At 44.6% G+C, this 25,730-nt stretch overlaps 1 long non-coding RNA gene across 1 annotated transcript in view; it reads left to right on the forward strand.

Annotated features, from left to right (window-relative positions):
* LOC141739025 (uncharacterized) overlaps window positions 1-25,482 on the forward strand; it is a 37,617-nt gene extending 12,135 nt beyond the window's left edge. The window contains exon 3 of the long non-coding RNA XR_012585559.1: window positions 25,273-25,482. This is a non-coding gene — a long non-coding RNA (uncharacterized LOC141739025). The remainder of the gene's footprint in view (window positions 1-25,272) is intronic.
* The last annotated feature ends 248 nt before the right edge of the window (window positions 25,483-25,730 follow it).

Consider the following 25,730-nt stretch of genomic DNA (forward strand, 5'->3'; position numbering starts at 1 on the left):
ATTATGCTGGATTTCAGGGCACATATAGTGTGGGTAACTGCTTTTGTTAGTTGGAAGTGTATTAGTAGAACTAGGGTTCAGAAAAAGTAATTCATGGACAAGAATATAGATACCTTTAGTAGGAAGCGATATTACGTTGAGGAGTGCTGAATTCAAACCTAAGAAACAGCAAGTATAACTGTCCTCTAATTGAAGAGAGAAGGAGAAAAAAAAAAAAAGGAAAAGAAAAAGAAGCAAAACAAAACACACACACCCTTCTTCCCATTCAAAAGCAGTCCTAAACCAAAAGTCAGCAAACACCTTTTCCAAACACTGGGAAGAAGTGACGCTGCAGTTAATTTGCTACAGACTAAGAGGAACCACTGCAATAAATGAAGATCCCCAAACATGCACAGGGGATGGGGCTGTTCAGAGTTAATCCAGTGGTCGGGGGGGATCATTGCTCTGTTAAAAGGAAGCAACTTCCATGAGGAAGCCAGACCTGTTATATGTCATCAAAAGCGCATTTTCTGTGCCTTTTCCACTCAAGATAGCAACCTGCTTGGGTTTAACGCTATACGTTGGAAACCTATACCTAAAGTTAGGCATAGCGGATATCAACCTGCACCTAGTTAAAATGTAAAAGAAAATTATTAATATTGATAAAGGATAGAGAAAGGAGAAAGTAGGGAGAGGGCACAATCGTATTGACTCCTGAGGAGGCTTCTGTATGCGCACACACATGGTGTCGCCTCTGTTGGTTGCATAAGTGCTTTTAAAATAATGAAATTACTTCCATCAGGAGGAGGAGAGAGATGCTTGCATGATATGGGTTTTGGGGAGGAGGGGGGGGGAGTAGGAAGGTTTGCTTTTGTGATTTAAAAATATCTATGGCTGTATTTATACCAGCCAGGGAAGTTGTGTTGCCAAGTCTTTTAAGGCTTACAGAGGAAATGCAGCACAAAGCAAGAAAAATATCTGTGGAAGTGCTTTAGAATGAGCTCCAGAGGATTAAAAAAAAAAAAAAAAAGGAAAAAAAATTTCCAAATGCTGCATACTGTGTGGTCTTTAGAGGACTGCTTTGAGGGAAGGAAGAAGAAAGGCTGTATAAAATAAAAATGTACATACACACACCTCCTGGTAAACGGGCCTGAAGGTTGTGACCAAAAGCAAGAGACTTTTGAACTTTTCATTTGATTTGTTTCTGGAAAAAAGGAAGAGGCTCTGCTGCAATAACCCTCTTCCTATGTTTCTATTCTGAATAGTGTCAGGATTAAAGAGAGCATAGAGCAGGAGGAGGTGTTTCATTTGGCGAAGAAAAGGGAGGAAGGGAGAACCCTCCTGTGAATAATTTCCAATTCAATTAGTGTTTGCTGAGTAAGGTGAGTTTTTTCTCAGTTTGCTGAGAAGCCTTGGGGACAGGCGCGGTGGGTTTGGTGACAAATGGCTCAGCTAGAGCCCTCACATATGTAGAGATGCTAGAAGCAGCCCAGACTTGGGGTAGGGAAGCTTATAAGTTAACTAGAGACAAGTTAACTATAGCATGAGTAGTACCAAGGAGAGAAAGTGGTGGCACGCTTAGTGATAGTGTAGTTGCCTCCGGCTTCCACGTATGAGTCTGGGAAATGGGGGACCACGCAGCCAGGTAGAGACCGATGTCCTCTGTGTGACTGGGACTGTGCACCATAATGGGGAACAGTCCCCACAACAGCCCTTCTGCCTTTTCCCATCTCCACTAAACCCTTTTGTGATTCGTAACTACTTTCTTCTGCTGGTTTTAGTACCAATCCAGGGAACAGTCTGGCTATGGATGAGCAGTATTGTGTTTCTCTGGGTACTCCTAGCAATAGATGCGTGTTTTTGAGAACAGTGACCATATTGACCAGTCAAGAACAATTGGGCAAGTGAAACATCTGTGCCAGAAGATACTAAACATTTTTTCTGCCACGATGGAATAAGGTACCATTTCTAATAACTAGATGTGGGCAAGAAGTATTTTTGTAGCCTCCTGAGAAGCTGTAGTGGAACAATTATTTCTGTAATGACACGTGCTTGTACATGAGTTTGCGCTGCAGAAAAGAAATAATGCCGAGTGAGTTTTTCATCAGCTTACAACCATTTATGGGTTAGCACCTCTTCTCTCATCCTCTGTGCAGCCAGCTATCACCAATAGAGCCCACCACAGCTGAAGGAGCTTCTGCGTAGCTCCATTGCTTGCGGCTCATGTCCGGCACTTGTTATCCAGGATTCTTCCCAGTTGCCAATCTGTCAGAGAGGTTCATGAGAGCCTCAAAAGCATGCCTGGCAAACCAGCCCTGCAGACCGACCACCTCAGTCCTACTGCTTCAGTGTTTGAATACAAAGTTGAATGTATAGCTGACAGATTTACTTCCGATCCATTTTGTTCTGACAGAAGCTGTAGATTTAATGTAGTATGTGACATTTTTTCTACATGAAGTGTCTAGGAAAATGTGTTTCCAGTGGTAAGATGCCCAATGTAATTGCACATGAGGCAAAGGCAGATTCAGAAGAAATTCTAATTAAAAAAAAAAAATGTTATTCAAGTAACTACTGAACAGTACAAAAAACAAACTGACCTTCCTTTCTATTCAGGCTTCTTCTGACACTGTGACTCTTACGTAAGGGACTCTTGAAACAGCAAAATCTGTGTTACATCAATATGTGTTAGTCTCCTTACCCAAGGATCTGGAGATGACATATCTAACCTTACTCAGAGCTGGTGTAGACTCCCTTGTTAAAAATAAAGCTAAGCCTTCTCTCCTGAAGTCCTTCATTCTTCCTTAAGAGTCCTGTTTTCATTTCCCCTTTTCTCCTGCGACTGCTAGGCAATCTCCCTGAAATCCTGGGGACTGTCAAGAGAAATGATGACATGTCTTCTCTTGCAAGTAGACCAGAAGTCTGCAGTGGCAGAGTCAGAGCTGATTGCCTATCTTATCTCAAGTCGCTAGTCTCTAATTCGGGCTTTTGCAAACAACTACCAGTCCTGTTTTTTTCTGGAGCTACAGGTTAGTGTTTAATGTACTACTTTTCTGGGACTTTGCCTATCAAGTCTGAGAAAAAGCCTTTTGCCTTTTTGATCCCAGCTGGGAAGGGTTTCAAATCAAAATTCAAGGTCCAGAGAGCCTGGAAGGCGAGAGGGTGAAGGGCGGTGGGACATCGTCTGTCACTCAGGACCTCTTTTTCTTGTAACCGCTCCTGAAGCATGACAAGCCATGACTTATCAAATTGTAGATAAACTTCAAATCAAACAGAATTATGTTAAATTGACTTGGGAGGTCCACTTTGTCCTTGACCAATGAGCTGGTGGTGATTATTTTAAAATGTGTTTATTTTTTTGACATACAAAGTTGAAGCGAGATCGATGGGGAAAAAAAACTATACTACTAAAGAAAGTCTTCCTTTGGCATTAACCAACTCTCCTCCATCACTGTGTTATGGAGGAGTATGGAGGGTGTTGGAGCAGTACAGTGTCAAGACCTATCCATCCACCATGACCCACAGGCCACCCCCAAGAATGACAGGCCAATAGCATCTGTCTGCATGACAGAGTACCATCATACAGACATTTAGGCAGTTTAGTTCAACATTACATCTTTACAATGTCACAGGATGAACAAATTGCTCTAAAACTTGTAAGAGAGCTAAGTGTAGCTTGCATGGTCTCATTTTCAGAAATTCGGGGTTATGGGTTTAGGCTTCTTGGTGTGGTCTCAGTCTGGCCGCTTAGAGAAAATGGTGTGACCAGCTGCATTTCTTGATAGCGTCTACCTGAAACATAGAAGCTGGTATGAAACAACAGGCTGTATAGTTGTCTACAAACTCATTGTATGAACCTGTGGGGTCCAAGGCTAAATTTGGCCCAGTGCATCTTGGTATCTACTTGCTCAAAAAGAACAGTCTCTCCTTAGAAAAAGACTTGGGGGGAACTGCTGGTGGAGAGTGGAATAATTTTTCTTACTAGGAGGTGATCACAGATACTTCCTGCTGCTGGTCCTAGATTATTTCCTTATGTGGTAGTTCAAAGATGCCATGAAAACGGTAGACAAGCATGAGCAATCTGGTTAGCATGATGAGCAAACTTCCCTGTGCCTGATGGTAGGAAGAACGTTTTAACCTCTCTGGGTGGTGAGTCCTGGGCATGTGCATCCATGCTGCTATAGTCAGCAGAGTGTTGCAGCAGCTTACTTTGTTCTGTCTTGCTCGTGCGCCAGTCCAGCTCCCATACATGCTAAAATCAAGTGATTCAGAGTTTTTTTCCTTAAAGAGACATAATTGTAAAGTCAGTTCTCTCCAGCTTGTTAGACTCAGGCATGATCATGAAGTATAGAATAGAACAGAGTATTTTCAGTTGGAAGGGACCTACAATGATCATCTAGTTCAGCTTCCTGACCACTTCAGGGCTGACCAAAAGTTAAAGCATGTGCTATGATGTCTAATACCAAGATAATTTTTTTTTGGTGGTAGTTACTGCAGAATACTGCGGTCAATACACTCCCTAAAAGAAGGTCTGTTGCTGAATGAAAAACATCACGTTGCAAAGTTTGAATAGAAAATTTCTCCAATGCAGGTATACTTTTAGATAAGCTAGGCTGCACCTAAGTTAGCATATCAGTGTAGGGCAGGAGAACTTTTGAAGTCCATCTCTCACACATACCCACTTAGCATGCCGTGGTTTGTGTTGTGGGGCAGTCCTGGAGGTCGCAAACTGTGTTTCTTCTGGATGGACTGAAAGCAGATGATGTGTGCCTGGTGAGCTTCGGCTAACGGGTGCTAGGTCTTGGGGGAACAGGGCAAGAGCCAGGTTGAAGCACCCCCTGAGCAGTGTGCTGTGTGGTAGTGGGATTCTCACCACCGCTTGCTTTGCTCTACAGATTCCCTCCTACCGCAGTGTTACTGCTTGCTAATGCAGACCCAGACCTGGCCTTAATTTTCTCTAAGATTTTAACTTGTGGTGCATGCTCTTTCCACTTGCTTCCATTTTATTGCTTTGGTAATTTCACAGATCATTGAAACCTGACTATCTCAATCCGTGGATTGTTTTTGGTTGGTCGGTTTAGGCTTTCAGTGGCTTCTGGGGTTTGGCTGTTTTTTCTTTACCATACTTTTACTAGAAACTGGACATCATCTACAGCTTGTTTTGGAAGCTTATCAATCTGCTGCTTCTACCACGTTCCAAACACTTTAATAGCTGCTTCTATATTGTAGTGTATGTTAATGAGTCAAATCTGCTCTGCGTATCTAGCACAACGTTTTTGTCTGCAGGCCTATTGTGCCCGATTGTGCAGGAAACTTGCTTAAGGCAAAATCTCTGGTCAGGCAAAGCCACAAAGCAACTTAATGGTACGTTTATCTGCTGATTTTTTTTTTAGTTCATATAGGAAAAAGCAAGGCCTGGTGGCTCTTACGCACAGCCTGGTTTTGTAACTCTAATACTATCAGTTTGGTGGCTTCTGAGGAAAACCCTACTGTGATGTCAATTAAATACATTTTCTGCTTAATGCCAGACTTAAAACTCATAATGATGTGCAACATAAGATTTATTGCTGTGCTTGCATCATTATTTGCTCACTAATTCAGTATTGGTGTATGCATAATGGGTGGGATTTTCAGTAGGGACTGCTATTAGCCTAACCCTTTTTCTGTTGAAGCTTATGTAGGCTTCAATCTGCTTTTAATAAAGTGGATGAGTCTCACTACTGCTGACGAGGAAGGAGTGTTACCAACAGTCATCACTTCCTCAAAATCTTTATCGTTATATAGATTCATCCTGTTCTCAGCCCCAAATAAAGTATGGCCAGCCTTCTGTCCCTGTATGGACCTATTTCTTAGGTACTACCTGTGTGCGCTGCTGTGGTACAAATAATTAACGCTTCACATCTGTAGTTCTAGCTCTTTTATTTCAAGCAAATAAGCTAAAGCCTGCGATGTTTGGCTTGAATGCTCTTTTGCCAGTGCTGGTGTATGTGCAATATTTTACAAGCATGCTACTAATCAACTTGCCCTCTGATTTATGTTTTATTACTGAGAGAGCTGAAACTGTTCAGATAATTCATGAGCGAGATACTGATGCTTTCTGTTACTGAAATAAAGAAAAGTAAGATCTATCAGCATGTAATATGACCGTAAAATTAAGCACAGCCACAGCATCCCAAACCAGACCGACTGAATCATTGCAAAAAATGCATTCAAAACCAGCCTTTCACTTCCAATTCCTGCGGTACATCAGGGAAACTTTCAGTCGCTCTCTGGTAACAATAGCCTCAGCTCCTGACAAACTGGTGGGGAGAAGGAAGCTGTTGCATTTTCACAGTGTTGAGACAAAAGAAACATGACTTCTGGTAAGTGAAATTAGGTCTTGATCCCTGAGCTGTCCTGGGATGGATTTTGCCTGGGCTATCTTGCCATTGTAGCACAACATCCTTACCAAACGTTGCCGTGTGACTGCTGTGGAAGGCACTTTCCACTGTAACTCTGGATTTTGTGTTTTATTACAATACTTACTAAGCTCAGATAGGCACTGACTTGTGCTGGAAGCGTAAGCAGCTAATTTCTTGGCCTCCACGGTGAGCCAAAGCCAATTGGTGCCTCGGACGAGCTGTCCCCAGACCAGGAGGACCAGCATTTGCAACCGCTTTGACTGGCTGCTGATGACAGGCGCCAGTCACTCGGAGGGCAGATAATGTGGTGGGGATGACAGCTTGCTGTCCCTGCTCCGAGCCAGCAGCACCCTGGGGGCCAGGCATATGGTGTCTCTTGTCCCCGTCTCCTTTGGCATGGCCGGCCGTGCCGGGAGGCTGCCAAGCCCGACTGTGGGATCAGATGTCTGGGGTGTTTCCAGGCAAAGGGAAAAACATTGCCGACTCGTTTGGGTAGTCCCACTCGGACTAAAACTGTTGCTCTTACTGGCAGGATCCCTCAAGCGACCTTGTTATCTTTATACTGACCTTATTAGTTGGACAACGCATTGTGTTTGCCTAAGGACTTAAGCTAGTTCATGTTTTGGTCGGCTGGAATACGGGTCTTGAACCAATCCCTAACAGTAAAGAGATGTTTTCAGGCCAAGACCTTGAGATATCAGAGATTTTAATACCAGTGTGACACAGGCTGTCCTGAGTGCACTTTCCCTCTTCAAAAAAAACCCAAACTCTGTAATTTTCTCAGTCTTGTTCTGTTTACCTGAATATCCGAATGCTGCCTCATGCTCTCAACCGCCATCTTCCAAATTCTAATACAGTAGTTATTCAAAGAATTTCACTGGTTCATTTGCTAGCCTTCAAGATTTTTGCTGGAGTACAGAAGAGCCAAGGTTTATATCTTGGATGCTGTGCGTAGGTGACTCAAAATGGATCAGCTAATATATTATTATGTTATATTAAACCTTTGAGACCTCGTTAGATGAGCTTGGCTTGGAGAATACGGTACAAGGACCGTGCATGGAGTGAAGACTCTTCTTTTTGCAGCATCATGTCAAGGTGTCTTTGGGCCATCACAGGTAACGTATTTAATGTCTTGTGTCAATCTTCACAACTGGTCTTCAGAAGGGAAATTCCTGCAATTTAAATAATCAAGAATAACTCCAAATGCACACTGATCTGAAGAAAAAATTATTCCTGAAATCACTGGATGTGAGATAAATATCACAACACGTGATACAGTCGGACACTGAAGAAAATCCAACAGCAACCACGTGCTTAAATAACTCAGAGGATGATATGCAAATTCAAGTTAAATGAGTGAAGACGTGAAAAGATGTCATTAGGAGAATGGTAGCTTGGAAACTTGTAGGAAAGTGCCGGTTTGCATATGCTAATGCTTTTGTTGCACGTTTCTGATGCAAAGAGGTTCTTTAAGAAGCGACGAATTCAAACATAAAATTGAAATCTGACAACTTGTTATAGAAAAACTCATCTACTCTCCCTTGTTTTCTTGACTTTCCTGAGGGCTGGACAAACTCTACTACCAGATACTAGCAAATCAGGAGAAATCCCAGTGCCAGTCAATTCGAACTACAGGAAATGTTGGTTATAAGCACTCTGTTGATGCAAATATGCAGGTCAATGCACGGCTGAGAAACGCATTTACCCACACTGTTACAAAGACAGGAATTAAGCTGTAACAGTGATGAAGACGTTTCAGGACCCTCCTGAAATCCTGTGCTCTTGAGATGATGGTGCTGCTGTGCTGGGTCGGAGGTGTGAAGAAAACCCAACCTGCCTGGTGGGGTTTGGATGTGAGTTGGTGAGTCAAAGGCCCACAGAAGTACTTGGTCTTGGATCTAAGCATGCAGGAGCGTATGGGATCTAGCTCTTTGCTTTCCAGCTTGGATGTAGGAGACAAAAACACAGGTTTTGAAGGGGGGTGCAAGGGTAATAGTTCAAGACCTGCTTCTTCTCATGGTGGAGTCAGTTACCGTGCTCTGGGTGATGTGGTATAGTTTCCTCACTCGGTAAAAGAAAGGTTAAGGCTGCTATAGCAACACAGGTAGTAGTCAGTTCCTACCACACATGTGGCTAGCTGAGGTCTGCAGCTTTCCAGCCCCAAAACACAGAGCTCCTTACATCGCTTGGCACATTACGATCCTTCTGACCTTACCAGCCCCTGCAGTCCCTTTGGTGAGTATGTCTGTGTTTTTCATCCCTTTTCTTCCAGCTAAAAACAACTTGAAAATATTTTTGGCACTTCCTCCTCCACAGTGAGAATTTGGCTGGGGTCTCTCTGGGAATAACTATCAGCCACTTGCAAAAGAACCCAACCTCTCTGAGCCTGCCTGCCAGCCAAAGCTTTTATCGGGGAAAGTTTAATTCTCTGTAGCTCTGCCGTGACTCCTTTTCCCTCTTGCTGCCTGTGCTGGGCTAGATGGTGTGATTTAGGACTGACGCCCGGGAAGGTCGGGGTGAAGGCATCTTCCCTGAGGGAGGTGGGCAGGGGACAGCTTGGGTATGCTTTGAATTCACACTCTGAAAGGATGTGCTGGAGAAATACAGCCAACGGGTTGGAAGAGGAGGGCTACCTTCACCTCTGGGCTCCCAGCTGTGAAGGAGGACAACTGCCACCCTGCTGGAACTGTGCAGGTCACCTGCCCCTTCTTCCCCAGACTTTGTCTCCCCCCTCCCCAAAACTCATCTTCAAAGTCCTTTGTCCAGTTGCGCAGAGAAAGCCGTAAATCTGTACCCTTGTTTAGTGTGGCATGTACTCTGCCTCTAATCCAATTTCCCTTCTGTTTGTTCTCTGTACAGCCTCATTCGGCCTGACAGCTATTTAATAAACCTATTTGCTTTTCTTTGACATGAGACAGAAGTGGTGGGTGTTGAAGAGCCATAAGGCCCTAGTGGACAATGAAACCCTTTCCCACTCAACACTCTTCCAGCTCAGCACAGATAAATTGTGTAGAACTGGGAAATTAACCCATCCTATCTTAAAAAAAAAAAAAAAGGCAGCATTCAGAGGCTGGTCTGTGATCGATTCAAGTTGGTTGCTTCTTCCTCCTAAATGAGAAATCGTCTCTCTGTTTGTTGTTGCGGATCAACAAGGTTGTAAGATGATTGAAGATGGTCATTTATGCACGTTCGGGCTCTGTCACCTACAAGAAAGCAAGCCATTCAGCAACATTCGCGTTTTAAAAAACATCCCACCTAAGATATGAAGGAACAAAATTACTCTGAGAAGTTTAGAGAAACCGACCTGTTAATTTGCCCACTAGGAAGTTATATTACAAAATGCCCATCTTAGAAACCTTTTCATTTGGTTTTCATGTACCATTTGTATGCTCACCTTTCTCTGCACTCTCCTCCCTCCCAGTAATGTTAGCATGTGGAGCACCGCAGCAGGTGTCTTTCATGCAGACTCAATTTGCATCCACATCCTCTCCTTAGGGAAGGGAGGAGAAAAGGTAGTTGGACGTTTTATGGCACAGATGGAAGACACAGACTCTGCAGTGGCAAAGATGATAAAAGATTAATATTTAGCTATAGAGCTTTATTTAGGAATGATAAAGATTTTTCTTTTGATTAACTTAAAAAAAATTACACATAGCAAAATTTTTAGCTTAGTAGCACTCTACATATTAACTCTTCTTTATCTCTTTTAATGATGTGGCATATATATATGTATGAAGTTCAAATGCCAACCACCTAAGTTCTAGGGTAGTGGGAAAAAAAAACAAACAAATGTGGATTTTGAGGCTGCTTTTCTTTGGATCTTGAATAGTGTGTAGACTTAGTGATGACCAAATGACAGATCAAGCAAGTAGAATATTCCACGCTCATTATTCCAGCTATTCAAAACTGGCTAGCTTTTCTTAAGTGGACTTCTGTATTTTTGCCTGTAGACTTTCATTTTGGAGCAGGGCTTTACTGAGTGAGATGCTGTATAGAGACACAGTAAAAGAAGGAAAGAAGGTCTTTCCTATAGAAGCAACACAGAACATCCACAAGGAGCCATTCATCTGCCAACCCAACCTGAAACCAGTATATGTTGTAGTCACAAGGTTATTAGGACTCTGAGTGGTGTACAGACTTAGTTACCATTCTGCCTTTTTGTTTTCTTATATGGTGCATCGTTTTTGGTAGGCAATGAGCAAATTAAATATCCCTTCTTTTTTCTTTAAAACAATACAGCAGATATCTTGATTCTTTTGACTTTTCCTTCAAAGCCATGTTTTCTAGTCTCTGCTTGCTCCCTCTGTGCCCTCTTCTAGACTCCCCAGTCCACATCTCTTCTTGCAGCAGACCCCTAGCCCCCATATAGATTGCTGCTGGGGTAGCAGGGGAGCGTGGTGGTCTAGAAAAAGGAAGGTGCCATAGGAAAAGAGGGTGCATGGAAGGGTTTAGAGGCAGAAGAGGGCTTTCAGAGAATGACTTTCAGCCCAGCTTTCCCCATCCCGAGTGCCTTTTCTCCTTCCCTCAATCTGTTTTGTAATTGTAAATGCATTTTGCCTGCACAATCTTCACTTTTGCCTAAATACTGCACCTGATACCTAATGCGGTGCTCCAGTGGGGCGCTATCAGGGATACAGAGGGCACAGTGACATGACAGTCTGCAGAGGCACCGTTGCTGCTTTCTGAATAATCATGGTCAGCTGTAAGTCCCAGCTCCTTTCCCATCAGGCTGCCCCAGCGGGTGTTTCCCAACCTGCGTCTGCAACGTCGGTTCTTCCTGAATCCAACGTAAATTGCCCTACTGAGGTGTCATAACATTCCTACCAATTTCAAGAAAAATAATATTTTTAAGAGTTAAAATATTATAATCGTACTTAGCAACTGATACCAATAGATATGTGTTCAAAGCAGCACCAGTACTTGTCAATGGCATTATCCCCAACACTTACTTTTTTATAACTATTCTCAGTCCTTGGGAGGATTGAAAAGAAACCCGAGAAGTATTCACTTCCCAATCCACAACTGCAACTATTCCAGGACACCATCTTTTTTTCTTTCTTTCTTTTTTTTTTTTTTTTGGAGTTGCTGACTCGTTTCATTTTCACTGTGAAGGAGGAAGGTCAGCACCAGCGGGAAGAGGTAGCGCTGCTCCCTCATGTCATGTGGGAGCTGTATCAGCTGTGGCAGCACCTATCCACAGTGAAAGGCCAAGTGGCAAGCTGAAATATGTTAGAGAAAAGACTTGCTGGCAGATTGATGGAGAACGCTGACATATTTCTGTAAACCACAATACAAAGGGAGTTAATCAAGATCAGGAGGAGTGTCCGTCTTCTTGAGAAGTCATTTCCCACCTCAATTAGCTGGTAGTTTAGGCAAACACACACAATGGTTAGCCCCCCGTCAGTCTGAGTGATGCTTCCTTGAGCAACTCTTATGCTCCTGCCTTCGCTGAGTCTCTCCACAATGGTGCTGCCGGCAACTGGTGACTTTGTCAGCAAGCCAATAAGTCTTTATTGACAGGCTTAGCTTCATGTTTGGCTCAAATAACCTTCCCTTCTTAAGGCAGAGAGGAAGAGGAGGAAATATCCAGGCCCAGCATGCACGATATCTATCAGAGGGTTGGCAGGAATTTAATTTCTCTTTGTTATATTGATTGTCACATTTTACGAGGGAGCCTGTGCATGTCTCTACTGCTGGATCAGTCTCGTTTGGGATGTGTTTTTTTCGTCCCCCTGTTTGTATACTCGTTTGGCATTTCCTCTCCTGGAGTGACCAACGTCTTAATTCTGCAATGAAGTCTATGTGAGCTCTTTGAAGAAAAGCAACATCTTGTACAAAACAATGACAAAAAAATCCCTAAAAACTAGTGATCAAGGGGGAAAAATGAGCCTTCAGGCTTGTAAGCCTAAACAAAGGCAGGCAATAAACACGTGGTAGAAAGGGATGATTTCTTTTAACCTTTTTACTGTAGTCTCTGATATTATCCAGTATAGGTTACAGCCCTTTTGTTTTTCACGCTCTGGATTTGGCAGACCTCTGCTCCCAGGCTGCAGTAATGTGTTTTTTCCACTGTCTGTTCTCCAGTTTTTGGTGTCCCTCGGCATAATGAAACTGTGAATTTTCTTCCTGCCTGACAAATACCCTGTTATTGTTTTGGACCGCACTGGAGGCTCTTTACAGTAAAAGCTCTCAGTAGAACATGCGATACACTGACAAATTAAAGTAGCATGTCTCCAGGCCTAGTTTTTTTACCTTGCAAAAAGTAAATTGAACATTGGTTTTTTTTCTTCCTTTGGATCACCCTTCGATGTTCTAGAAATTAAACTAGAGCAAAATCATATTTTTCCTTCCTTGTCCATCCATAATGATAATTCATCTAGCTGTGCTAGGTGAATACTCTGGGTGAACGTTGCAGTTAGGCATAAAGTAAAGGCTGAACTGGTTGCCTTTACTTTTATGGCAAGATCCACTGATCCACCCATGTAGAAGGAGTGCTCTGAATTGCTCTTATCACCCTAGGTGAACTGAGATGCTTTAATAGTCCCAGGTCTACCTTGTGCAGCTATCACAAGCACCCTGCCCAAACAACTTATACAACTACTTTTTTTTTTTTAATTGATAGACAGTCATCAAATTAGGAACTGTAGAAAGTGGTATGAATTCAGTCAAAAGCTCCCTCTTTCCTACACCCTATATTGTGAGCTATTTCATTATCAGGTGTAAGACAGGAATTAGTAAAATCTCGCTGGTGGAAAACTAGCTTGTAAGATAACATGGTATTGTGCTGGGGAAGGGGTTTGCAGGTCTGTTGTAGGATCTTATCTCTGTATCACTGGGAAATGCTGCACAAAGACAACATCAAGGTATTGCAAGGAACAAGTGTTTTGCAAATGGGGATGTAGAAAAACACTGCTGTGGCTGTGACAGTACGATGTCTGTCCTTGTGATGTGGGTGGCTCCACAAGTGATGTCCTTGTGCATCTGTGTGGCTCCATTGGGTATCCAGAGGAGCAAAGGGGCAAAAAATCTCTTCTGTCCTGCACATCCTTTTTCTGGTTGCAGACCATAAAACAGGAAAACCATCTTCTGGTGTTGGGCCCCTCTGAATGGGATTTACGCCCCTGCGCTGAGCTTTCTTGGTAGCACCAAGAATGTTTTGGCCAGGTCAGTGCTCCTGTTGCTGCTGACAGACACAGGGGTCATGGAGGTGGTCTTGCAGCGAGCAATTCAGCCGCAGCGGTGCCTCATTAATTGCCACTGCTAAATAGGATCGGCGGCCCGGGAGTCTGCAGGCTTGGCTCTTCCCTTCTTTGCACCACATGGGTCAGGAGCCACTTCACTGCAGTTACTGGTGACACCGACATAACAGTCGCCCCAAGGGAAAATTGGGCCTCAAGTTTATTTTTCCTTAATGAATTCTTGATTGTCAGGTCAGGGAATATTTTTGCCCCCCAGAGCCAGGGTGGCGCGCGGCACAGGGACTGTGCCCCTCCATCTACCCATCCACCCGAGGGAAGACACCAAAAACACCAAATTAATCCTGCCCGCCTGGAAGAGCAGCTCCCTGCCAATGAGATTAAAATATCACTGGCACTAGGCATTAGTCCCAAATGTATTTCTTTTCTGTCAGCAAAATATTCCCCTCTTGCCCTCTCTTATCTCCAGGCTTCTCCTTGTTCCAGCCCCAGAGCCTGGTTACCACTGGGAGCACGGCAGCCCCAGCCGAGCCACCTCCATGTCCCCCTATCCTGCCTCTGCCCCCCTTCTGGGGGGTCTCGGTGCTAATTAGGAGCGTTATCGCTTTGCAAAGGAGCTGCGTAAGGCTGCGAAGCCTCTGGCACACCATGGGGTGAAGCTACCAGGGCTGCAGAGGATGCTGGCAGCACCCCACCGTGCCAGTGCGGGTGGGAGAAACCCGGTCTGGGACTGCAAGGCTGTGTGGAAACCATGTGAAAATTGAAACAAGCTCCTTTTCCACTGCCTCCATGGCCTAGAGGTGGGAGAGCTGTTTTCTGGTACCCATTGAGGCCATCTCGATGCCTGGCACTGCATGAGTCCATTGCGAACACATTTTGGGGACAATCTCCATGCATCAGCAGGTCAAAATTGGCCCAGAAACTTACAGGAGGAGCAGCTTGTCTAAGAGGTGTTTGATTTGTGTTGGCAAGAAATGCCAGAGATATAAGGCTTTCATGAAACAGAAAGAGATGGCAGCGCGTGGGCAGCTTGAAAGCTCAGGCCACAGACTCTAGAGATAGTTTGAACTGGGAATGAAACTTTTGAAATCCTTTTTTCCCCTTCAGCCATTTCCTTGTTAACACGTTGACCCCAAAATACTGGCAGTACTCGAAAGGGTTGGCACAGCAGTGCTCAAACACAGGACTCTATTATTCCGAATTTATGCCTTAGAGCAGTAAAGATTCAGCTAAGCCTTTGAAGCATCACGTAGCCTTTTTCTCAAATCTCTTTCTTCTATGGGGCGGCTGTTTGGTGGAAGGCAGTAACGAGGGTGGCTTGCTTAGATGCCAAGAGGGGCTGATGCAAAGTTGCAGTTGGCCGGGTTTCTCTCTGCTGTGAAAGAGAACTGCCCGCTTGATGCAGTACCACCACAGTCCTACAGGACATCAGATTTATAGTGATTGTGTATTGTTATGGGCTAGCAGCGTTATCCCAAGGGGAGTGTTAAAGAAAAATATATGCAAGTAACTTGAGATGACTCTTGTCATCGTCAGAAGTTGAGGGTAAAACGTTTTAACCTGCAAGTGTAAGTGTGCAACCCTGGAAAGCAGTGACCAGGATAACGCTCTGGTACACTTCTAGCAATCGCAAGGGGGTCAAACATTCAGAGCAAGATTCAAAGATGAAGATACAACAACCTCAGACACCAGCTTAAGCCCCCCCATGGAGTTTCCTAATGTTATCTCCCCCGAATGCTAACCTTGGCCACCCCATATTTGCATTTCCCACGGTATTGAAAGAAGCAGCCCGAGGAGCGAGGGATGAGGCTGCTCCGTCTCAGAGCCGGACGTTGCGTGCCTCTTCCCCATGAAGTGATGACACCATCCTGCTCTCCATCACCCTTACCTCGGTGCCCGACCCAAAAAGAGTCGCTCGCAGTTTGGCAAAAGGTAAACTTTTCAAGAACCCCCGTCCTCTGATGGGATTGGAAAAGTTTTGCACCTTGGTTTAGCTGAGGCTTTTGCTATCAACTGGCAGAACTTGCAGCCTTTTCCTGCCTGGCAGTTGCAGACAGGGAATTGCTGATAGCCAGCCTGAAATCTGTCTCTCGCTCTGAGTCGACTCCATAGCTACCTTGTCTGGCGCAGTTATAAGCTCCAGGAGATTTATATATTTAAAAAGGATGGGGGTGGGGGGAGAAAAAAAAGTCTGGCCTAACCTCAGAGTCCTATGGGACTGTGAGAGGAAGCAAACTGGAACCCATTTTCCTATTTCTTTCTTGACCTTATCCGAGAGCAGCCAGCCTATCTGTAAGTGGCAACTGTGGAAAATGTGCTCTGGCCACTTGGTGTGAAAGATAGGCAAGACTCCTAAAAAATCTTCTCCGCAGCTTATCACCTTTCTGCTGGCTCCACAGCAAACTAGTGCCCCAGTGCAGAAGGAAACTGGCTGTCTGTAAGGCTGGACAGGGCCTCATCAACAACTGATAAGCTCCCCTGTGAACATTCAGGCTCTTCAGGGTTTACTGTCCTTTCAAATACCACAGAAGCTCTAGCTGGGCAGATTCGTACACACACGCATATATACACTTCGGTGCAGTCGCTATTTAATGCCGTGCATCTGATTCTCCCTCGCTCTTTCTGCTGTTTCAGGGATGCCGCTCCTGTTTGCCGTGGGTGTAAATGCAATAGGTCTGTGTAGCATGTTTTATAAAGTCAGGTAGAGGCATTTAAAGCGAATTCTCCTTCTAGTTCCCCGGTCCTAGCACAAAACCGCAAAAATTCACCTTGCCGCTACAATAGTAGGAGGAATAGAAGGATTGGGGGAGTGCACATTGTGGGAAAGCAAACATTACCTGCAACAAACTGATGCCTGGAAGTTGTTCAAAAGTCCAGCTTATTTTAAACTGGGACAGAGGAAGTGTGATAAGCCATTGCCTGAGTTTCTTTTTCTGCTATGATTTCTGTAAAAGCAGAAAAGTGGCACTACAAGAGCTGCCTGCCTGCCCAGTTTGGGGAAGGCAGTTGTATGGCAAGTGGGCAAAATGCAGATTAAAATATGCTGTTATGTGGAAGGAGCAGAGGGGTGCAAGGAGATAGTAAATAAGCAACACGCTCCCTGAAATTCGGATTTGTATTTTGAAGGCAATGCTGTAAGAGACAGCTGGATTTGGTCACGCTGAAACTTTAAGTGAGCAACAAAAAAGCATCCGCGTTGCTTTGGCAACACCTTATGTGCCCAGTTTTTGGAGTGACCGCTTTCAAACCAAGGTTCTCTTCATGCAGAAGGTTTGCGCAGGCACACTTAGTGGAAAACTTTAGGTTATCATAGGTATGTGCAACCACCACTCACATAGAAAATTGCAGCAGGCTGGAGCATGGTGAGCGAGAGGGCTGGATGTCTTTGGGGGACTCTGCCAAATGCACGTTGATCAAATGCTTTAAAACATAGCTAATACACAACTGATTTAATCTCACCAAAGCCCAGCGCCTCGAAGGTCTCTCTCTGCTTTTTGGCTAGGGAATTATTTAGATCAGTGTAACTTATAAATCTGACTAGCTAACAGTTAAACCAATTCCGTTCAATAAACAAGTAAACAAAGCCACAGTAAAAGACATTAAGTTCCCCATAGGGCATTTTCAATGCTAGATTGCCATTGCAACCGCAAAGCATCAGATCTCAGAAGTTATATGCATTCAGATCCGGAAAATACTAGCTGGAACAACCAGGTACACGACTTTGTGCCAAGACATGAGTATTTTTGTGCTTGAGAGACTGCAGATACTGGGTGTGAGTAGTTGTTAATGAAGAGAACAAAAAAATGGAAAAAAGGAAGAGAAGATCATTATGTGAGATGGAAACCCTGTTGGGCAAAGTTTAGTTTCAAAGCCAACAGTCCTTGTGCACCAAGAATAACATTGTAAAGAGAAAGGTCACGGAATTGCTGGTTATTGCTGGTATTGCGATGCTAGCAATTTTTGTATGGCTCAGGTAAGTAAAGTATGTGTTGATCCTTTTCTGGTTTGAGGTTTTTGTTTTAAAACCGCCAGCAAAAGGGATTCAAATGTAAATGGCAATATATTTATCCAACGGGACGTGCAGTAAAGAAGTTGGAGGAAGCACAATGTAATCACTGGATAAAATGGACCACTTGGGGTATGTCAAGGTGGTTTTGCAAAACTGCTGTTGCTGTCCCCCAGAAACCCTTGCTGTTATGAAGATGGTGAATTTTTGTAAAAAGTGTTTGTGCTCCTACTGTACAGAAGCTGACACAGGTGTGTAAATATATATTTAAATGTAATGCAATCAAGAGAAATAAGATGGAGATCAAAGAGGGAAAAGGAAGGTTAAGCTGAAGTGAGCAGATGTGTACTTACGTATTATGCACAACAGGGATATAATGTGGTTATATTACAAGTTAGGGTGGTCAGTTTTAAGAGGTGATCTTTTTATTGGCATGTTGTCTTTTTTATATGTGATTTATTTTTTTTTTAAATAGCTCAATAGCTCTCTAACTCTCAGGGTATATAGCTGCTCTCGTATCGCATTAATGTGAAATAATGTCACACCGAGTATCTTCATTCTATATGAGGTTTTGTAGATTTAGCTCAGAATAAGTCTTGGCATCCTGGCATGCATTCATTCCTTCAGATGATGAAATTACTCATACAGTGATATCTCAGTGATGGCCAAAACATAAGGTAAATGAGGATAAGACAAGGAATCTCTTTAAATACCATACATTTTCCAGCTGCCAAAGGATCAAAAGTTGGTCCTTGTCTTCATCATTTCAACGGTGCGTTTGTTTTCATTGGTCTCCATAAAAACTACCTGTGAGCATCTATTACCCGCTGGAATTGTGTGGTGATGGGATTTTGGGTTCAGCCCCTTCACCATTATGTTTACTGGGTTGGAGTCTCACCAGAAACCTCTGGGCAAACACTAGGAGAAAGACACGGTCTGTACTTGAAGGGTTGTAAAGCCGGCTTGCTGCTGGAGTGCTCGGTAACCCAAAGTCTTGGTGGATGCCCACTGGCAAGCACCATTTCCTAAAAACATGTGGTTCCTCCACCCTTTTTGGGACTGGGGAAACTCTCTCTTGACAAACCCCACACGCTCTCGGCCCCTCCTGAAGCGAGGGAGCTGCTCGCCCTGCAGTGCACCACCATACACACTGCACGGGCACGTGGTCCCGCTGCGGGGCGATGCGGGCAGCCGAAGTGGTTTGGATCCTGACTGCCATGGATGTGTGTCCCTCCCTCCAGGACTTGCTGTGCTAATTAGGGTCACGTGAAATTCTCCAGCAAACGTTTTGCTGGCTTTAATGCTAGAGGAAGTGTGTGGTGGTGTTTTCAGGTCATCTTTCCCTGGTTCTCCCTATCTTGAAAAGCTCCGTCTTTGCATCTCTGCTCATTTTTCTCCTACGCACCCTTTACCTGGCCTCAGCTGCCATCTCTGTGGTCTACTTTATGCACGTAAAACAAAAAAATAGGGAAAGCAATTTGGGCTGCTAGGCAGCTTTGAGGTTACTTGTTAATGCACCTATTTAGAGCTGTACTTCTAGCAGATGTAGGGAGGCATGTTGCCATTCAGTATAGAATCCCACTCACTCTCAGAGACCACCCCATTGAATCAATTCCCGCTAAGCACTTGCCTGCCCTTGCGGGGACAAACTACAAATCAAACATAATTAAAAAGCAGATTAGCCCCAAAAAACTTATAATACAGGTTGCAGCTTGCCAAGCAGGGACCCTGGCAGATTTTTAGGGGCAGTGAATCTTAAAGGCCAAGGGCCTTGGCTGAGGACGTTTTGCCATGAGCCTGGAAAGCAAGCTGAACTGATGCGTTCGGTCCGGCTGATGGGAGGAAAATTATCCCTCCAGTGATCCACTGCCCCACAGTGAGAGCGGTGCTCTCAAAAGGAAAACAAGAAAAAGAGAAGAAAAAGAGAAGTAGTTCAGCACTGCAAATTTCCCCCTCCCCTTTCATTTTTCCCCCAGTTGGGCAACAGCACATGGGGAAGCTGTGAATTTGTCCTCTGGCTACTAAACTACTCCACTTCTCCCTTTGGACCAGTTACAACATTTATGACGACTGAAGTTTTATAGAAGAAAATTGTCCTGCTTCCTTAATGAGGGTGATCAGGGTGTCTGCTGCTTTTTAAGAAGACAATAACTTATTATGTTAAGTCTGTGGGATGGGTTTTTGGCTAGGGAGAGACGTTGTTCACTTCAGACATCTGATTGTTTGCTATGGTGTCCTGCCTGGTGTCAGGAATGATGGGGATCTGCTGTTTCGGGGGGAAAAGCACTGCTGAAGCCGGGCTGATCTGTCAACATAGAAACCCTGTAAAGTGGGGCTTTATCCAGAGTCCACTGAATAGTCCCAGTGGTTTTAATCATACTCAGAGGACTGTATCGAGCATCCTTTGAAGTAGATGCTCTTCCTACTTAAATTATTATATGCATTGTTGTATTTGTATGAGACTAACATGTGCCTACATGATATAAAGGGAAGAAAAAGGACCCACACATCTCCATAACCCCTCAAAAGCAGGTGTAGTAATAGGAATAAGTAACTTTAATGTCTAAACTGTACTTAGTTCGTAAAATGGCCGGAGCGTGGACTAGTCCTTTCCTCTGTGTCTGCACAGCCCCTTGCGTGGTGGGTGCCAGCCCCAACAGGCAGGAATACGTGATACTGCTCTGCCAGGGGTGGTAGGGATGTGCTGGGTCAGGGCTGTAGGAAACAAGAAAACCTAGGGTCTGTATTCTACTCTTCTTTCATCGCCTGTCTGTTTTCCCAACAGCCAAGTTAGGAGAAAGTCAAGGGCTTTGATTGCTGGGTATATTCCATTTTCATTGTTAGGGGAGCGTGTTTACATATGGGAGTGTTTAAGATTGTTTGTTCTCTCTGGTTCGTTTCTCCAGACAAAATGTGGAGTCTTTGAAAGAACAGGATGAGGTTTTGGGGGGTTCAGAGAAGCCAGGTGAGGCTCAGCTTGCTGCCTCTTTGTAGACCCTTTCCCTGGGGTGCAACAGGATGGTATTTTACGGCTCCTTGGCTCTGCTTTAGCATACTGCTACCTCTGTATGTTTTTCTTTTGTAGATTAATGCCAGTGAAAGACAATGGTCCATTTTTTAGTGTGTTACAATAAACAGAGAGCAGCTAAAAACAGTCTGGTAATGGACAGAGTGAAAGTAGTTTGTCGGGGTGAGTGGTGAACCCAATTTTTTGGCATCATTGCTTTCAAGGAGAACACAGGGCTGGAGGCACGATCTTAGGAGTAGTGCACCCTAGACCTATCTGAACATGGGCAGGTGACCTCCTCTGCTTGCCCCTGACCCACTGAGGTGAAGGTATGTATTTATCAAAAACTGGTTTGGCTAATGGTAGCCTAGTTGCACTGTAGTCACCTACAGTGACTTGCATAGAGTCATAGAATGGTTCAGGTTGGAAGGGACCTTAAAGGTCATCTAGTTCCAACTCCCCTGCCATGGGCAGGGACACCTCCCACTAGCCCAGGCTGCTCAAAGCCCCATCCAGCCTGGCCTTGAACACTTCCAGGGATGGGGCATCCACAGCTTCCCTGGGCAACCTGTTCCAGTGCCTCACCACCGTCATAGTAAAGAACTTCTTCCTGATATCTAACCTAAATCTCCCCTCTTTCAGTTTGAAACCTTTGCCCCCCATCCAGTCATTACAACCCCTGATAAAGAGTCCCTCACCATCTTTTCTGTAGGCCCCCTTCAGGTAGTGGAAGGCCGCTATAAGGTCTCCCCGGAGCCTTCTCTTCTCCAGGCTGAACAGCCCCAACTCTCTCAGCCTGTCTTCATAGGAGAGGTGTTTCAGTATTGCTTAAGTATTTATGGCTCCTGGAAGGTAAATGCAGGGTAGGAGCAGGACATCTGTGGAGATGCAGAATGAGTCAGTGACCAAATGCACAGGGTGCTGGGCAGAGATCTAGGGAATTCCAACATTTTATCCTAGCTGCTGCCACTCTCTTTGCCGCGGTCCTGTGAGAAGCTCAGCCATTTCCACTCTCCTCTCACCCTTCCTCTCTTTTTTGCCCATTCAGAGCAAAGGGCAGGGACCATAATAAGCAAGTCTTGACCCTGCCAGTGCTAATAATAATAGCAGCAATGATAGTTCAGCCCAGCTGACGCCCCTTGTGATTTAAGGTAAGTGTGAAACCTTTGTACGTAGGAGTTGGACTGGGTGAGGCATCCTCCCCAAGGATACGTCTTTTTGAAATACCTGGTACTGGAAGGAATCTGCTGTGCTCTGAAGGCAACATGCTTTGGCTGTTCTGAAGCATTTTTATGAGGCCTGGGATAAATCAGCTCTGGAAAGTATGAGTTAGCAGTAATCAGAGGAGGGAGGGATTTTTATCCAGGATGTGGGAACCGCTGCAGACTGCAGTTCGCTAGTGTGGTAATAACACGCCAAAAGAGATTTCTGTGGATCCCACAGCAGCGGTCCTTCTCCCCCTCTGCAGAGAAAAGGCAGCACATGGCTGGGGAGCTGATGGAGAGTCCAGAGCTGCCCATGCTCAGCAACTGACCCATCAAGGAGAAGGGCTCCTCTGGCTTTGGGTGGAGTCTGTGGGGCTGATGCGCTGGGTGCCCAGGGCTCAGCATTGAAAGGGCCAATGGGGGCAGTAGCAAAGATCAAACAGGATTGAGGGGAAGGAGGGACAGCTGAAGGAAAGGAGTGGTGGCAAGTATCCAAATTCCAACTATAAAATCAGCTGCATTCACACAAATCCCCAAACTGACACGTTCCAAGCGTATCAGGCAAATATTCAAAATATAATGGTGCTGTCTAGGCTCTGCTGGACTATTGAGTGTCAGGGATGAAAAGTTTGGGATCTACCTTGATTTATGCTTTTAAAGGCATGTGGGTGCTGCCCAGCTAAGCAAAACCCGTGTTCTGTTTTGGGCACATAGTCTGTCTTGTGTCATGAAATACACAGTGCTCGCGCTGTAAGGAGAGCACAGCTGATGATTGGGATGCTCACTGTAGAGGGGAAAGACCTGTCTGGTGGTGTCCACACTAGTGTCTGTTATATACAATGTGCTGGGCAGTATGGAGGGAGCAAGACCCCCCTTTCTAGAGTAGCCCAGGGCTTGATGCCAGGGATTGCAGTCTAGCTCACCCAACCCCACTGCCCATGGAGGGGTCCATCAAGGACTACTAGTCTTTGGGCTTCCACTTCCCTGGGCTTCCCCCTCCTCCAAACCTCTTGCAGACAGGAAAGTGCCAGTTCCTGGTGCTTGAAGTCCGAGTGCTCCAGGTCATTCTGTCCTACAAAGCCCTGAAAGTTTGTGGATCCAGAAATGTATGTGCCTAGGAAATGTAAAAAATGCTCCAAGCGTAGCCCTGATGCCGAAGTGGCGGCCCTGGTGTGCATTCAGCCATGCTGAACTGTAGCCCAGGCCTCTGGGAAACAGGGTGATCACGTACCAGGGGAGCTATCAGGGAAAGCAAGCTGTGACAATGATGTTTGGACAACCACTCCGGGATGAAAGACATGCTGCAGATTAGGTATCTAATCAATCTACGTTTCCACACTGAGGCCATCATCTCAGGCCCCAGTTTCTGCACAAGTTAAAAGATCAACACGTGCTTCAGGTAAATCCCCAGATGCTTTGCTACAGCCCTGCACACTTTATTTTTATTTCGCTACTTGTTAGTGGCAAGCAAAGCCACGTTAATTCTGTGTATGTGATGCTGAACCAGATTCTCAGTGAAATAAACTTCTGTGGCTTCACTGAGGCAGGCCAGCTGAGGATTTGGTCTGCTGTTTAGCAAGTTTTTATGTGAAAATATAATTTGGAAGCGCCCTTTGATATTTCCCCTGGTACCGAGCATATTATTCCATAGCAGGAGTTATCTGAAGATTAGAGTTGAAGTCAGGATTTTTGTGTAACTCTTACAGCTGCGTTCTCTCTTGCACAGTATAAAACGCATCTGCATCATTTTAGTATTGGAGCAAACGTAGACTTTATCGGACAACGTTGTCCATGCTGGAGGGGAAGCCATCAGGGACAAGGAGATTTATGCTTGTGTAATGATTTTGACATGTCAAAATTGCAACCCTATCAGTTTTGTTGAGTGTGATTTAGGCCCGCGGTGATTGGAAGTGGAACGTGATAATTTTAAGGAAAAGGCCTGGAACCCAACAAGATACTGCAGGGAGACAGGCAGCTGTACGGGATGGGGACGTGGACACGCTCCCTGCTGGCATGTGGGATTCAAGTGGGAGAAGAGCTGATAAGTCCGCTGCGGTTCCACCACTCGGGGCTGCCAGCGCCAGAACAAATGGCAAAATAAACATTTCAGCACGTGCATGTGTCTTCCTGGACTGGAGATACCCTGTGGTTGATTTAATTCATTTGGGGCAAAGTTATTAGGGTTCCTCTAGACCTACAGACTCCTGTGCCCAGATAGCATCTTCAGGCAGCCGCGTTTACTCAGTAGCTGTTTCTCATGTAAAATGACTGAAGGATGTAAGTGTTCTCAAGTGAGGATAATCTACACTTGTACTAATCAGGCAGCATCACCTTGCTCCTTTCAGAGTCCTCTGGTTTTGGTTCCTGTGGCTTTAAAAGAGTGTGTTTCAAGACCTTCCTTGCTTCAAGACCCATAAATTACTTAAGTAAGGCCACGTGAATGTGGTTCTTTGCATGCTAAAGCGGTTGCAAAATAGGCGTCTTCAGACCATAAATATGTGAGCTTAGGCTCATCTTCTCTGAATTTTGGACCACAGAAGACCTGGGACACTCTGTAAAACTACCAATATTTATGTATTAAATAGACAGTCAGTAGCCACAAAGAATAAGTGGGATAACTTAAACCAGTTAACCAAACATCAGGCTCAGTCAAAATAATGAATGAGTTTCTACGAGGCTCTGTTAATGAAGTATTCAAGGACAGGAACAAAATTAATATCAGTTCTTAGATCAAAGCTGATGTTCTCTCCTGGAATTACAAAGTTTATTGTTAGAAGTGGCAATACAATTTTGTAAGGTATCTATCACACTGCCTTCTGCACACCATTTATCAGAAATAAATTAGCATTACACATTGTTCATATGGTATATATTAGATGGACTAAAGCTTCAAGGAGTTGCAAGTAAATAAGGAATTTTAATTGAATGTGAATTTTTCTGGTTTGGTTCAGTGGCAATTCGTATTTGACCTGGTAGTTCAACATCTTTATCTGTGAGATGAAGTAAAATCGTAATCTGGAGGTAAAGCAAAGACTGTCTGAATGGTAAAAGTCAGGAATACTAAGCAGTGATATAAACTGGTCTGAACAACTTGGTAAGCATAGCCCAGTGAAATGAAGTGGTACAATTAAAATACCAGTTTGTATATCTTAGAATAAAAAATGCAGACCTCATCTACAAGAAAGGGGGCTGTACTCCCGAAAACAAAAGGCTCTACTGGTTATTTAAATTGGAACCAGAAGGGAAGTAGGGGATTGCAGCGTAATATTCCAGTAACTTTTGCATGAATAAAGATGTTACTGAGCTCTGAGCTCATCTGTGGTTGGGACTGGTGAGAACGACACTGAAATACCGCAGGTTCAGCAAGTTCTGCTTGTAAGGTGTGTACCCAGAGAGCGCAGAAACAGCTGTAAAACAAAATCAGGGGTTGGAGACGAATGACTTGGATGGAGGTTCTTATGCATGTTTATCCTCCATAAAGGTCCTCCAGAGAGGCGTCTTCGCGGGAAGAGAAGGCTGAACACCAAAGGGCTTTACAGTCCAGTGAAGCGAAGCATAACCTGAATCTGGGGCTGGAAGCTGAAGCTGGACAAATTAAGCTGAAAATAACACGTGTTTTTATTAGAGTGAGCCTAATCACTGGAACACACTAGGGATGGGGTGGAGGTTGGGGGGGGGGTTGGATTCTCTGGCTCCTAAAGTCTTTACGTCCAGACAGATGCCTTTCTGGAGATAGTCTTTAGCAAAACATGATTTATTGGATTCGATGCAAAGGTAACTTGGTGAAATGTAATGACCTGTGATATATAACAGGTCAGACTGGATGACAGAGTGGCCCCTCCTAGCTTGGAGCATTACAAATCTATGAACACTTAAACTTCAGGAAATTATGACAGCAAGCTGTAATATTTTTCTCTGCTGAGATTTCTCCAAAGCTCC

The sequence above is a fragment of the Larus michahellis genome, chromosome 2, assembly GCF_964199755.1.
Source record: "Larus michahellis chromosome 2, bLarMic1.1, whole genome shotgun sequence".
Lineage (NCBI taxonomy): Eukaryota > Metazoa > Chordata > Aves > Charadriiformes > Laridae > Larus > Larus michahellis.